We start from the raw sequence: 14,973 nt of genomic DNA on the forward strand, positions 1-14,973 counted from the left end.
AGAAGAGATACTAGATGTAAGGACCCAATTATGTGAGTTTCATTGGCTAGGCTACAGCAAACCATAACACCCTTTGAACCAGGCCTGTACCCTGAGGTTTAATTCTTATATGGGGAAGAATCTGTGCCTCCTTCAAAGGGTGAGCTGGTAACTAAAGTTACCTGTATTCTGAAAACATTACAAAAATGGCATCTGCAGACAACAGATGGAAATTCTCTGTAGATAATTTATAGGCATTTCCCCTGCTTTATGTTTTCTGTTAACCTTTTATTATAGAGGATAGAGCTGAGAACTAAAGGCCTTATCACTCAAGGAACCTACATTCCAATAAGTACGATGAAGAAAATAAAACAAGGTAGGGGAATAGAGAATCAAGGATGCTTATTTTTTAAAGATGGAAATTTTGAGTTAGGTAAATACACACAAAGCTGTAAAAACCAGATATAAACTCATGGACCTAAAGGTTGCTTTTCAATTGACCCAATGCATACAAGGAGCAAATATCATAAATTGCATCTGAATGTAGAAATCATATCCAGCCAGTTTTATGGGAGGGGTAGAGCACTGACTAATTTTACTGAGCCATTTCATCCTTTGATAAAGAGAAAACTGCTCTAGATCCACTGCCTTGATCTATACAACTCCTTAGGATTTATTTCAAGTTTAGGATCACATTTCACTTAAACTTTTTAAAAATGAGATATAATTCACAGAACATAAAATACCATCTTAAAGTGCACAATTCAGTAGTTTTTGGTATATACACCATGGTGTGCAATCATACTAATTCTGGAACATTTTCATCAAAAAGAAACTCTGTCCCTATTAGCAATCAGTCCTAATTTCTGCTTTTTCCAACACCTGGCAACCACTAATCTCTCTGTCTCTGTGGAGTTGCCTGTTTTTGACATTTCATATGTCTCTTAGTGTATGGCTTCTTTTCCTTAGGATGATGTTTTCAAGATTCATTCATGTAATATGTCACAGCATTGCATTCCTATTTATGGCTGAATAATAATCCGATGTGTGGATATACCATGCTTTGTTTATCCATTCATGAATGGATAGGCATTTGGATTATTTCTACTTTTTGGTTATTATGAATAGCCATGCTACAGAATGCTATAAACACCTGTGTACATGTTTTTGTGTGAATATGTTTTCAATTCTCTTGGACATATCCCTAAGAGTGGAATTTCTGAGTAATATAGTAGTTCTCCATTTTTTTTGGAGAGACTGGCAGACTGTTTCCCACAGCAGCTACACCATTCTACATTCCTACCAGCAGTGTATGAGGTTCTGATTACTCTATGGCCTCGTCAACAGTTCTTAGTGTCTGTCTTTTTTTTTAAGTTTCTTTTTAATTTTTTTATTACTCAATCAATTCATTACATTTATAGTTGTACAATGATCATCACAATCCAATTTTATAGGATTTCCATCCTACAACCATGGCACATCCTCCCACCCCCCGAACTGTCTCCCTTGGAAACCATAAGTTTTTCAAAGTCTGCAGAGTCAGTATCTGTTCTGCAAAGTTCATTCTGTCCTTTTTTCAGATTCCACATGTCAGCGAAAGCATTTGATGTTGGTGTCTCATTGTCTGACTGACTTCACTTAGCATGATAATTTCTAGGTCCATCCATGTTGCTAAAAATGCAAGTATTTTGTTCCTTTTAATGGCTTAGTGATATTCCATTGTGTGTATGTACCACATCTTTGTGATCCACTCTTCTGTCAATAGACATTTAGGTTGTTTCGATGTCTTGGCTGTTGTAAATAGGGCTGCAATGAACATTGGAGTATATGTGTCTTTGCGAGTCGTGTTTTTCTCTGGATAGATGGCCAGGAGTGGAATTGCTGGATCAAATGATAGTTCTATGTTTAGTTTTCTGAGGAATCTCCATACTGTTTTCCACAGTGGTTGCACCAATTTACAATTCCACCAACAGTGTAATAGGGTTCCTTTTTCTCCACACCCTCTCTAGCACTTACTGCTTGTAGACTTTTTGATGATGGCTATTCTGGCTGGTGTAAGGTGGTAGCTCATAGTGGTTTTGATTTGCATTTCTCTAATGATGAGTGATGTTGAACATTGTTTCATATGTTTTTTGGCCATCTGTATGTCTTCTCTGGAGAATTGTCTGTGTAGATCTTCTGCCCATTTTTTGATGGGGTTGTTTGGTTTTTTTGGTATGGAGCAGTAGGAGGTGTTTATAAATTTTGGAGATTAATCCCTTGTCAGTTGATTCACCTGCAAAGATTTTCTCCCATTCTGTGGGTTGTCTTTTTCTGTAGTTTAGGGTTTCCTTTGCTGTGCAGAAACTTTGAAGTTTGATTGAGTCCCATTTGTTAATTTTTATTTTTACTATCATTAAGAGGTGGATCTGAGATGTTGCTGTTGTTTATGTCGGTGAGTGTTTGGCCTATGTTTTCCTCTAAGAGTTTGATAGTGTCTGGTCTTATATCTAGGTCTTTAATCCATTTAGAGTTTATTTTTGTGGATGGTGTTAGGGAGTGTTCTGATTTCCTTCTTTTCCATGTGGCTGTCCAGTTTTCCCAGCACCATTTATTGAACAGGCTGTCTTTTCTCCATTGTGTATTCTTGCCTCCTTTATCATAGATTAGTTGGCTGTAGGTGCGTGAGTTTCATTCTGGGCTTTCTATCCTGTTCCGCTGATCTATATTTCTGTCTTTGTGCCAGTACCATACGGTTTTGATGACTGTTGCTTTGTGGTATAGTCTGCAGTCAGGGAGCCTGATTCTTCCAGCTCCATTTTTCCTTCTCAGTATGGCTTTGGCTCTTCTGGGTCTTTTGTGCTTCCAAACAAACTTTAAAATATTTTGTTTGAGTTCTGTGGAAAATATCTTTGGTAATTTGATAGGGATTGTGTTGAATCTGCAGATCGCCTTGGGTAGTATAGTCATTTTGATAATATTGACTCTTCCAATCCAAGAGCATGGTATGTCTTTCCATCTATTTGTGTCATCTTTGATTTCTTTCATCAGTGTCTTGTAGTTTTCAGAGTACAGGTCTTTTGTCTCTTTAGGTAGGTTTACTACTGGGTATTTTATTCTTTTGGATGCGATGGTAAACAGGATTGCTTCCCTAATTTCTCTTTCTGATCTTTCATTGTTAGTATATAGAAATGCCATCGATTTCTATATATTAATTTTGTATCCTGTGACTTTGCCAAATTCATAGATGAGCTCTAACAGTTTTCTGGTAGAGTCTTTAGGATTCTCTGGGTATAGTATCATGTCATCTGCAAATAGAGATAGTTTTACTTCTTCCTTTGCAATTTGGATTCCTTTTATCTCTTTCATTACTCTGATTGCTGTGGCTAGGACTTCCAAAACTATGTTGAAGAGTAGTGGCGAGAGCAGACATCCTTGTCTTGTGCTTGATCTCAGCAGGAATTCTTTCAGCTTTTCACCACTGAGAATGATATTTGCTCTGGGTTTGTCATACATGGCCTTTATTATGTTGAGGTAGGTTCCCTCTATGCCTACTTTCTGAAGGGCTTTTATCAGCAATGTTTGTTGGATTTTGTGAAAGGCTTTTTCCGCGTCTATTGAGAGGATCATATGGTTTTTATTCTTCAGTTTGTTAATGTGGTGTATCACACTGATTGATTTGCAGATATTGAAGAACACTTGCATCCCTGGGATAAATCCCACTTGATCATGATATACAATCCTTTTAATGTATTGTTGGATGCAGTTTACTAGTAGTTTGCTGAGGATTTTTGCATCTATGTTTGTCAGTGAAATTGGCCTGTAGTTTTCTTTTTTTGTGGTATCTTTGTCTGTTTTGGTATCAGGGTGATTGTGGCCTCATAAAATGAGTTTGGGAGTATCCCTTCCTCTGCAATTTATTGAAATAGTTTCAGACGGAGAGGTGTTAGCTCTTCTCTAAATGTTTGATAGAATTTGCCTGTGAAGCCGAGTTCTGATTCTGGACTTTTGTTTGTTGGAAGTTTTTTAATCACAGTTTCAATTTCAGTACTTGTGATTGCTCTATTCATCTTTTCTGTTTCATCTTGGTTTAGTCTTGGAAGATTGTACTGTTCCAAGAATTTGTCCATTTCTTCTAGGTTGTTCGTTTTATTGGCATATAGTTGCATAGAGTAGTCTCTTATGATCCTTTGTATTTCTGTGATGTCCGTTGCTACTTCTCCTCTTTCATTTCTAATTTTATTCTTTTGAGTCCTCTTTTATTCTTGATCAGGCTAGCTAAGGGTTTATCAATTTTGTTGATCTCTTCAAAGAACCAGCTTTTCGTTTCATTGATCTTTTCTATGGTTTTCTTCGTTTCTATTTCATTGATTTCTGCTCTGATCTTTATGATTTCTTTCCTTCTACTCATGTTGGGTCTTGTCTGTTCTCCTCTCTCTAGCTGCTTTAGATGTAAAGTTAGCTTGTTTATTTGAGCTTTTTCTTGTTTCCTGAGGTGGGCCTCTATTGCTATAAACTTTCCTCTTAGAACGCCTTTTGCTGCATCCCATAGGTTTTGGAGTGTCGTATCTTTGTTGTCATTTGTTTCTAGGTATTTTTTAATTTCCTCTTTGATTTCTTGAGTGATCCATTGGTTGGTTAGTAGCATGTTGGTTAGTCTCCACGTGTTTGTGTTTTTTGCAGTTTTTTTCCTTGTTGTTGATTTCCAGTTGTGTAGTGTTGTGGTCTGAAAAGATGCTTGATATGATTTTAATGTTCTTAAAGTTACCCGAGGTTGGATTTGTAGCCCAGGGGGTGATCAATCTTAGAGAACGTTCCATGTGCACTTGAGAAGCATGTTATTTTGCTGCTTTTGGATGGAATGTCCTATAAATATCTATTAAGTCTATCTGGTCTAATGCTTCATTCAGGGCCTGTGTTTCCTTATTGATTTTCTGACTGGATGATCTGTCCATTGCTGTAAGTGGGGTGTTAAAGTCCCCCACTATGATTGTGTTATTGTCAATTTGTCCTTTTAAGGTTGTTTGTTAGCAGTTGCCTTATATATTGTGGTGAACCTATGTTGGGTGTGTAGATATTTAAAATTGTTATAACGTCTTCTTGGATTGATCCTTTGATCATTATGTAATGACCTTCTTGGTCCCTTAAAACATTCTTCATTTTAAAATCTATTTTGTCTGATATGAGTATTGATACTCTGGCTTTTTTTTTTTTTTTTTGGTCTTTTTGCCTTTTCTAGGGCTGCTCCCATAGCACATGGAGGTTCCCAGGCCAGGGGTCCAACTGGAGCTGTAGCTGCCGGCCTACGCCAGAGCCACAGCAACGCGGGATCTGAGCCATGTCCGCAACCGACAAAACAGCTCACGGCAACGCTGGATCCTTAACCCACTGAGCAAGGCCAGGGATCGAACCTGCAACCTCATGGTTCCTCGTCAGATTTGTTAACCACTGTGCCACGACAGGAACTCCTCTACTCTGGCTTTTTTTTTTTCTTATCCCGTTTGCTTGGGATATTTTATTCCATCCTCTCACTTTCAATTTGTTTGTGTCCCTAGAGGTGAAGTGGGTCTCTTGAAGGCAGCATATATATGGACCTTGTTTTTGTATCCATTCAGCCAGTCTATGTTTTTTGGCTGGGGCGTTTAGTCCATTAACATTTAAGGTAATTATTGATATGTATGTTCTTATTGCCATTTTCTTAATTGCTTTGGATTTGTTTTTGTTGCTCTTTTTTCTTCCCTTCTTCTCTTGTTCTCTCCTCTAGTGGTTTGATGGCTATCTTTAGTGTTGAATTTGAGTTGATTTTTCTTATTTGTTTGTGTATCAATTGTAGATTTTTGGTTTGCAGTTATTCTGAAGTTTTGATATAAGAGTCTATATACATACACGAGATTATTTTAAGTTGTTGGTCTCTTAATTGGAAGTGCATCTCCAGTGTCCTGCATTTGTTCCCACCTCTTCTCATGATTTCTGGTTTTGGTGGCATAATTGAGTATGGATGATTTCATATCTTTACTGTATGTATACCTTTATTGGTGAGCCTTGGCATTTGTGGCCTTTTTGTTTCTGCCTAGAGAAGTTCCTTTAGCATTTGTTGTAAAGCTGGTTTAGTGTTGCTGAATTCTCTTAGCTTTTGCTTATCTGTGAAGCTTTGGCTTTCTCCTTCAAATGTGAATGAGAGCCTTGCTGGGTAAAGTAATCTTGGTTGGCAGTTTTTTCCTTTCATCACTTTAACTATATCATGCCACTCCCTTCTGGCCTGCAGAGTTTCCATGGTATGTTATTTGTTTCTTTTCCCTAGCTGCTTTCAAGATTTTCTCTTTGTCTTTAATTTTGGTCAGTTTGATTAATATGTGTCTTGGTGTGTTCCTTCTTGTGTTTATTTTATGTGCTACTCGTTGTGCTTCCTGGATTTGAGTGAGTGGCTCCCTTCCCATGTTAGGGAAGTTTTTGGCTATTATCTCCTGGAATATTTTTTCTGTCCCCTTCTCCCTCTCTTCTCCTTCTGGCACCCCTATAATACGGATGTTGGTGCATTTGATGTCCCAGAGTTGTCTGAGACTCTCTCTCTTCATTTGTTTTCAATCTTTCTTCTCTTTTCTGTTCTGCATCCGTAATTCCCACTAATCTGTCCTCCACCTCGCTTATTCGTTCCTCTGCCTCCTGTATTCTGCTGTTAGCTGCTTCTAGTGAATTTTTTGTTTCAGTTATTGTATTTTGCATCTCTGCTTGTTTAAGTTTTATATCTTGTATCACTTTGCTCAGTGTTTCCTGTACGTTATCCATCTTTGCCTCCACTTTATTTCTAATGTCTTGCATCATCTTCAGCATCAACAGTCTAAAGTCTTTTTCCTGGAGGCTGAGAATCTCCTGATCACTTAGCTGATTTTCTGGGGTTTTTTGTTTCTCCCTCATCTGAGTTATAGTTCTCTAGTCTTTTCATTTGTATAGGTTTTTGGTGTGGTGACCTTTTTATAGATGGTAGAGTTGTAGCCTCTCTTACTTCTGGTGTCTGCCCCCCTTGGGGCTGAAGTTGGTATGGGGGGCTTGCTGTAGGCTTCCTGATGGGAGGGAATGATGCCTGCCCACTGGCAGGTGGAGCTGATTCCTATCCCTCTGGTGGGTGGGGCTTTGTCTCTGAATGGGATTAGAGGTGGGGCTGTGTGCCTGGGGGGGAGGTTCTTTAGGCAGTCTGTTTAGTGATGGGCGGGGCTGCGATCCCACCTGGATTGTTGTTTGCCCTGGGACTTCTCAGTGCTGATGGGTGGGGCCAGATTTTCCCAAAATGGCCACCTCCAGAGAAAGGCACACTGCTGAATATTCCTGAGAGTTTTGCTTCCAATGACCTTCCCCCACAACAAGCCACATTCACCCCTGTTTTCCCAGGAGGTCCTCCAGGAACTGCAGTCAGGTTTGACCCAGATTCCTATGGAGACTTTGCTTTGCCCTGGGATCCAGTCCACTTAAAAGTCTGTGTGTGCCTTTTAAGAATGGGGTCTCCATTTTCCCCAGTCCTGCGGAGCTCCTGTGCACGAGCCCCACTGGCCTTCAATGCCAGATGCTCTGGGGGCTCTTTCTCCCACTGCCAGATCCCCACTCATGGGAGCTTGATGTGGGGCTCAGAACTCTCACTCCTGTAGGTGAGTCTCTGTGAACCAGTTACTTTCCAGTCTGTGGGGCTTCCCACCTGGGAGGTATGGGGTTGCTTAAATCATGTAATCACCCCTCCTACCTCTTGATGTGGCCTCCTCTTTGTCTTCTGGAGTAGGATACCTTTTTGAAAGTTTCCGGTCCATTTGGCTGAAGATTGCTCAGCATTTGGTTGTAAATTTTGTTGTTTTTAGGAGAGAAGTTGAGCTCCAGTCCTTCTATTCCGCCATTTTAATCCTCAGTGTCTGTCTTTTTGATTATAATCATCCTAGTATATTTGAAAAGGTATCGGGGTGTTCTCCTGGTGGCTCAGTGGTTAACAAACCCGACTAGCATCCATGAGGATGCAGGTTCGATCCCTGGCCTCGCTCAGTGGGTTAAGGATCTGGCATTGCCGTGAGCTGTGGTCTAGGAGGCAGAAGCAGCTCAGATCCCACCTGGCTGTGGCTGTGCCATAGGCCAGTGGCTACAGCTCTGATTCGAGCCCTAGCCTGGGAACCTCCATATGCCGTGGGTGCAGCCCTAAAAAGAAGAAAAAAAAAAAAAAAGATTAAAAAAATGAAAAGGTATCTCATTGCAGTTTTGCGTTACATTTTCCTAATGCGTAATGATACTGAATATTTTTTTCATATGTTTATTGGGTATTTATCTTCTTTGGAGAAATGTCTGTTCATATCCTTTGCTCATTTAAAGTTATTTGTCTTTTCAATTTTGAGTTGTAAGATTTCTTTATATATTCTAGACTCAAGTCCCTTTCAGATATATGATTTACAAATATTTTCTCCCATCCTGTGTTGTCTTTTCACTTTCTCAGTGGTGTCCTTTGCATTGGAGAAATATTTACTTTTGATGAAATCCAATTTATTTTTTTCTTTGGTTGTTTGGGCTTTAGTTTTCATATCTAAGAATCCATTGCCAATCTGATATGATACAGATTTACATCTCTTTCCTTCAAAGAGTTTTATTGTTGTAGCTCTTACCTTTATGTCTTGGATCCATTTTGAATTAATTTTTGTGTATGGTTTGACGTAGGGTTCATTCTTTTGCAGATGGATACTAAATTGTCTTAGTACCATTTATTGGGAAAAAAAAAAAAAACTCCTATCTTTTGTTTATTGAGTTGTCTTGGCGCTGTTGTTGAACGCTGATTGACCATAGATGTTTGGGTTTGTTTATGGATTCTTTTTTTTTTTTTTTTTTGCCACACCTGTGGCATGCAGAAGTTCCCAGGCCAGGGACCAAACCCAAGCCACAGCAGAACCCAGCCATAGTAGTGCCAACACTGAATCCCCAACCACTAGAGAACTCCATGGACTCTTGATTCTATTCCATTGGCTTATTTCTGTCCTTATACCTGTACCACACTTGATTACTGTAGCTTTGAATTTTACAAATAGCCTGTTCATTTCTTTCTTTTTTTTTTGCTTTTGTGTGTGCTTTGTATTTTTAATTTTCTAATTTTAATTTTTTCATTTTTAAGTTTTATTAAAGAATAGTTGATAGCTTACCCATTTCTGCAAAAAAGCTTGTTGGAATTTTGGTAGGAATTACACTGAATCTGTAGCTATATTTTTGGAACATTGTCGTCTTAACAAATATTAAGTTTTCCAATCCATAAACATGGGCTGCCTTTCATTTATTTAGTCTATAATTTCTTTTAACCATGCTCTGTAGTTTTCAGTGCACAAGTCTTATCTTTCTTTGGCTAAATTTATTCCTGAATATTTTATTTCTTTTGATGCTATTGTAAGTGGGCTTGTTTTCTTAATTTCATTTTTGGATTGTTCATTGTTAGTGTATAGAAATACAACTTATTTTTGCATATTGATCACACTTTGGTTTTGGTGGATAGTGAAACTTGGCTTAGAAACATGTGTACCCATAGGAACTTACTTAATGAGCAGAAATCCAACTTTTTGTTGTTGTTGATGATGCCAAATTTTTAGCTGATTATTTCCATATTATTACTTCAAAAATTATTTGTTTTTCTTATTGCTAGGTGAAGGTGATAAGAGCATAGAGCACAGCTAGATAATTTGGCTTTTGAAGTCTATAGTCTCAAATTTTTCACATTTATTTTTCCTATTTAAGTAAAACACAAAAGGAACAATCTTCAGTACCCACCCTATCTCTCTGTAGCATGAGAATACTTTCTGAATATTCCTCAGTGCTATATATTTTAAAGATTAATGGTAATGAAAAAAGCTAATTTATTCAACAAATTTCTATGTGCTACGTCTTATCCTAAGTGCTTAGAACGAAAGAAAACATAGTTTAATCAATTGCAGACCAAGAAGCATATGATCTGTTGAAGAAAGAAACATTCGAATGCATACAAGAAGCCTGGTTGTGGCAGTGACATAGAAATGAGTAAAAGGCTAGGTTTCTGTTTTATGGGGCTCACAATATAAACGAGAATGTAATGGTTCTGGTAAAAATATAGAGGATTTTAAGGGAATATAGAGGAAGGGCTTTGTAACTTTCAGGGGTAAGAGAAGGCTCCCCTAAGAATGTGCCCTTTGTGTCTTAAGGGACAAACTGGCTTTTAGAAGGTTTAAGAAGAACAGCATTTTAGATCAGGAAACTCCATTGCAAATGGGAGAGAGAACTGTCAACAGTTTAGTAATAGGCCTAGTACACTGGGAACTCCAGAGTCTGCTGAATGACTGAATTGGTGCTGGGTGTAAAAGGATGGCTGAAGATGAGGATAGAAAGGCGGTCTAGATCGCAAAAGGACCACACTAAAGAGTCAAAAGATTATGGAAAGACTGCTGCACTTATTCTGTACAATAAACACAGCAATTGGACTGGTTTACTTTTGCTGCCCAAATCCTTTTTCTTTAGATATAGTACAGATGGTGTACAAAATACCAAAAGAGGAGTTCCCATCGTGGCTCAGCGGAAATGCATGTGACTAGCACCCATGAGGATGCAGGTTTGATCCCTGGCCTTGCTCAGTGGGTTAAGGATCCACTGTTGTGAGCTGTGGTGTAGGTCGCAGATGCGGCTCAGGTCCTGACTTGCTGTGGCTGTGCTGTGGCCAGCGGCTTTGATTTGACCCCTAACCTGGGAACCTCCATACACTGAGTGTAGCACCCCTGCAAAAAAAAAAAAAAAAAAAAAACCTGAAGAGAGTTTAAAACCCATTAAGTAGAATTAATTATTTGCAAATAATTTATAGGCTGTATCTATGTTTATATCTATATCTAACATCAATTTTAATCACTGCCAGGCTCCTGAGTAAAATACTTTTAAGTCTAGTATGAGAGGGTATTTTGAAATTAATTATTTTTGAGAGTATAGAATAGCCTTTCATAAAACAATTCCATATTCATGTGGGTCATTTTTCAAATTCAAGTTAGTGACATTTGACTTCATATAAATAGTACACTATAAATAACACCACAGTAAGGGCAAGAGAAGGAGGTGGCTAAGTCAAGCAAAGCCATATTAATATTTCTATTTTATATGGGCAGTGTGAAGAATGAAAAAATTTAGCTTTCAGTGCTTTGATTTATCTAGTTCTCTTGAAAAAAGTATCTTAAAAGTATTAGTCAAGAATTAGTTCTACTTACAATCTTAAGGTTACTGTGGGATGATTAATGGTCATTCTATTAAGTTGACTGAATTAAAAACAGTAGTACTACAACCTTCCCCTCTTCTCACTTAGCATTAACCTTTTTTTTTTTTTTTTTTTTGTCTTTTTGCTATTTCTTTGGGCCACTCCCACGGCATATGGAGGTTCCCAGGCTAGGGGGCGAATCGGAGCTGTAGCCGCCAGCCTACACCAGAGCCACAGCAACGCGGGATCCGAGCAGCGTCTGCAACCTACACCACAGCTCACAGCAACGCCGGATCGTTAACCCACCGAGCAAGGGCAGGGATCGAACCCGCAACCTCATGGTTCCTAGTTGGATTCGTTAACCACTGCGCCACGACAGGAACTCCAGCATTAACTTTTTTAAAAGAGATGTAATTTTACTTTTTTTCCCAAGTGACAGCGTATGTGGTTTAAAAGTCAAATAATTACAAGGCTCATAACAATAACAGAAGGCCCTGCTCCATCGGTCATCACTCTGATGCCTGCTTCCCAAAGGAAAATTGCTGTTCTATTTATCTCCACATTTCTCAAGAGCACATTTCTACTGGCATGTTTTATTCAGTTTTAGCCATTTTATGCCATTTATTAATTTCCTAATATGTTTTTATCACATTGCTCAGTGTTTACTGTCTATATTTTATTTTCCCACAGCCACAGCCACACCAGATCTGAGCTGCGTCCGCCACATACACCACAGCTCCTGGCAACGCCAGATCCTTAAACCCACTGAGCAAAACCTGCGTTCTCATGGATGCTAGTCAGATTTGTTTCTGCTTAGCCATGAAAGGAACTCTTATTGTCTACATTTTAATGCCTATTATATATTGTCCACAATATCCCATGTTATATAGGTCAGGAGAGGTGAATTCTGCTGTAGTAACAAATTCCCTCTCCTTTACAGTGCATATCAGCAGCAGGTCAGCTGCAGTTCTGCTCCATGGTGTCTGCACTGAGGACTCCAATGGCCAGAGGCAGCCTCTCACAGTGCCCACCCTGTGGTAGGGCTGCTGACATATGCCGAGTTAAACATTTTTATTTTGACATCTTTTTCTTCTCCCTGCATTGGCTCTATTTCCACTCTTTCTTTTCTTTTTCTTCTTTCTTTCTCCTGTTTGTTCATTTCAGGCTCTTTCATGGAAGGGGGGTTTCTTCAAATATCTAGAGATCTTTGACCAATCACCCACATTTAAGAATGAGATGACTGGAGTTCCCACTGTGGCACAGTGGGTTGAGGAGACAGCATTGTCTCTGCAGCAGCTCAGGTTGCTGCTTAGGCACAGGTTTGATCACCAGCCTGGCACAGTGGGTTAAGAATGCAGCTGCAGCTTGGATTCAATCCCTGGTCTAGGAACTTCCATATGCCACAGGTGCAACCAAAAAAAAAAAGAGCCTCTGTTGGTATGAGCAGGATTTGTCTCCTGTTGGCTTCACTGTAAAGAGTTAGGTGACAAGACCTTCTCCATTAGAGAACCCACGAATGTCAATATTTGTAGGCCTTTTCTCTTGCACTTCCCCCAGAGGAAGCTTCCAATTCCCTAACAGGATCCCAGTGTTCTAGAATCCAAATTTGGGGATGAAGCTGGGGGGATATGTCCCATAACTCAACATGCAAAACTTTATTTAATTCTTTTCTACAGAGCGAGTCACCCCAGCTCTCAGCTCTGCCAGTGTCCAGAGCAGCTCTGAGCAAAACTCTCCAGAAAATAAGCATCTATCTGCTGAGTTAAGGCAGCAGGAAATAGGGTAGGGGTTGGGGGAAGGAGGATCCCACTGTTCTTCATAAAACCTTCATAATTAAATTCTCATTTTCAACCCCACTCTACCTCAGCTTTCCTGTGTATTAACACAATTAGATGTAATGAAAAATTAAAAAAAAATTAGTTGATTTCTGTGTCAATTGTGTCAATTAATGCTGTAATTTGTGGGTGTTTTTTTCTTTTTTTGAGTTTTTCTTTTTTAACTGCCCAGTGGCATATGGAGTTACTGGACCAAGAATCAGATCTGAGCCACAGTGGGATCCTTTGACCCACTCTGCTGGCTGGGAATAGAACCTGCATCCTGGCACTGCAGAGACACTGGCAATCTCATTGCACCATGGCGGGAACTCTGAACATATTTTCTAAGTGAGAAAAGTCTGAGGATAGTTATAGGCAATTCTATAAGGATTAGATATATGTACAATAATATATCTAATTTTTTTCAGTCCTTTATATGCTAAACAGTCTTTTAAATGCTTATATGTATGATATGTATTAATATTTTATCCTCCCAATAACCCCATGAGATGGATGCTATGATTCAATAACTAGGAGTCTGACTTCAGGGCACCTATGCTACATAATGTAGCACATCATTTTCCAACCTACAGATAACCTAGTTATTTTCCATTTGTCAGGTCTCTAGTCAATCCCCAGGTATTGTTAACTTAACCTATACCTGACATTTTTCACATAGATTTTGAACATTTTCAGCACACTATTTGATGTGGCAAGGCTAGCCTCACTTTGGATGTATCTATTCGAGGATACACTTTGGAGGTAGAAGAGAGTAGTTTATGACAAATTTTAAAGCATAGTCATTTAAACTGGGAATCCTGGCATGTGTTTGTTTTATAATAAAGACAGATGGGCATTTCCTCTTAAAGAAAGCAGTTACCATCTGTAATCTGAGAGGTCAAAAAGAAGCAATTAGAAATCCCACATTAGTAACACAAAACTTTGAAGCACCTGTGTAAATGAAACCCGATAACTGCAAGAGTTCAACATCTTAACATCCTTGATAGCCTTGAGCACCCTAATTTAGAGAATTCAGCCCCTCATTCTTTGAAAATTTTAGTACCAGCTCATTATCACTCTCTCCAGAGCAACTCACTGCTCCAACACCACAGTCACTTCTATGGACAATTCTTTGCAAGATATATATAGACATACCTTTCAAGTCCTTACTGCCCCTCAATTCCTTGACCACTGGTTCTTTGAACAATCTTTGGCCCCGCTATCTCAGCTACCCACTCTCAAGGTCATTCTCTGAACCTTGACATTACTGACAACTGCCCTCTTCTGTTTTTTTTTTTTTTTTTTTTTCCTGTCCTTTTGTTTTAGGTCCGCACCCGAGGCATCTGGAGGTTCCCAGGCTAGGGGTCAAATCGGAGCTGTAGCTGCTAGCCTACACCACAGCCACAGCAACACAGGATCCAAGCCGCACCTGTGACCTTCCACAGCTCCTGGCAATGCTGGATCCTTAACCCACAGAGCGAGGCCAGGGATTGAACCTGTGTCCTCGTGGATACTAGTCGTATTTGTTTCCACTGAGCCACAAAGGGAACTCCAGCCCGCTTCTGATCTTAATTTCAAGCTTCTCTCCAAACCATCTTTTATCTTTTCAGGTCAGACTCTATGATACCTAAACTCCAACAATTCTTCAGTCTGATCAGAAACACATTACACACACACACACACACACGAATGAAAGGAGTTCACATTGTGGCTCAGTGGTTAACGAATCCGACTAGGAACCATGAGGTTGTGGGTTCGATCCCTGGCCTTGCTCAGTGGGTTGAGGATCCGGCATTGCTGTGAGCTGTGGTATAAGTTGCAGACAGCAGCTCGGATCTTGCGTTGCTGTGCCCCTGGTGTGGGCCGGTGGCTACAGCTCCGATTAGACCCCCTAGCCTGGGAACCTCCATATGCCACGGGAGTGGCTCTAGAAAAGGCAAAAAGCCAAAAAAAAAAAAAAAAAAAAAAAAGCACATTCCATTCACCCTA

At 39.5% G+C, this 14,973-nt stretch overlaps 1 long non-coding RNA gene across 3 annotated transcripts in view; it reads right to left on the bottom strand.

The window, feature by feature from the left end:
- LOC102159026 (uncharacterized) overlaps positions 1–14,973 on the bottom strand; it is a 46,186-nt gene that overhangs the window by 27,443 nt on the left and 3,770 nt on the right. The window lies entirely within an intron of this gene.

The sequence above is a fragment of the Sus scrofa genome, chromosome 10 (assembly GCF_054392235.1).
Source record: "Sus scrofa isolate SSC_HxYL_T2T_F1_AM1 chromosome 10, Sscrofa_HxYL_maternal_Yorkshire_Landrace_v2.0, whole genome shotgun sequence".
NCBI lineage: Eukaryota > Metazoa > Chordata > Mammalia > Artiodactyla > Suidae > Sus > Sus scrofa.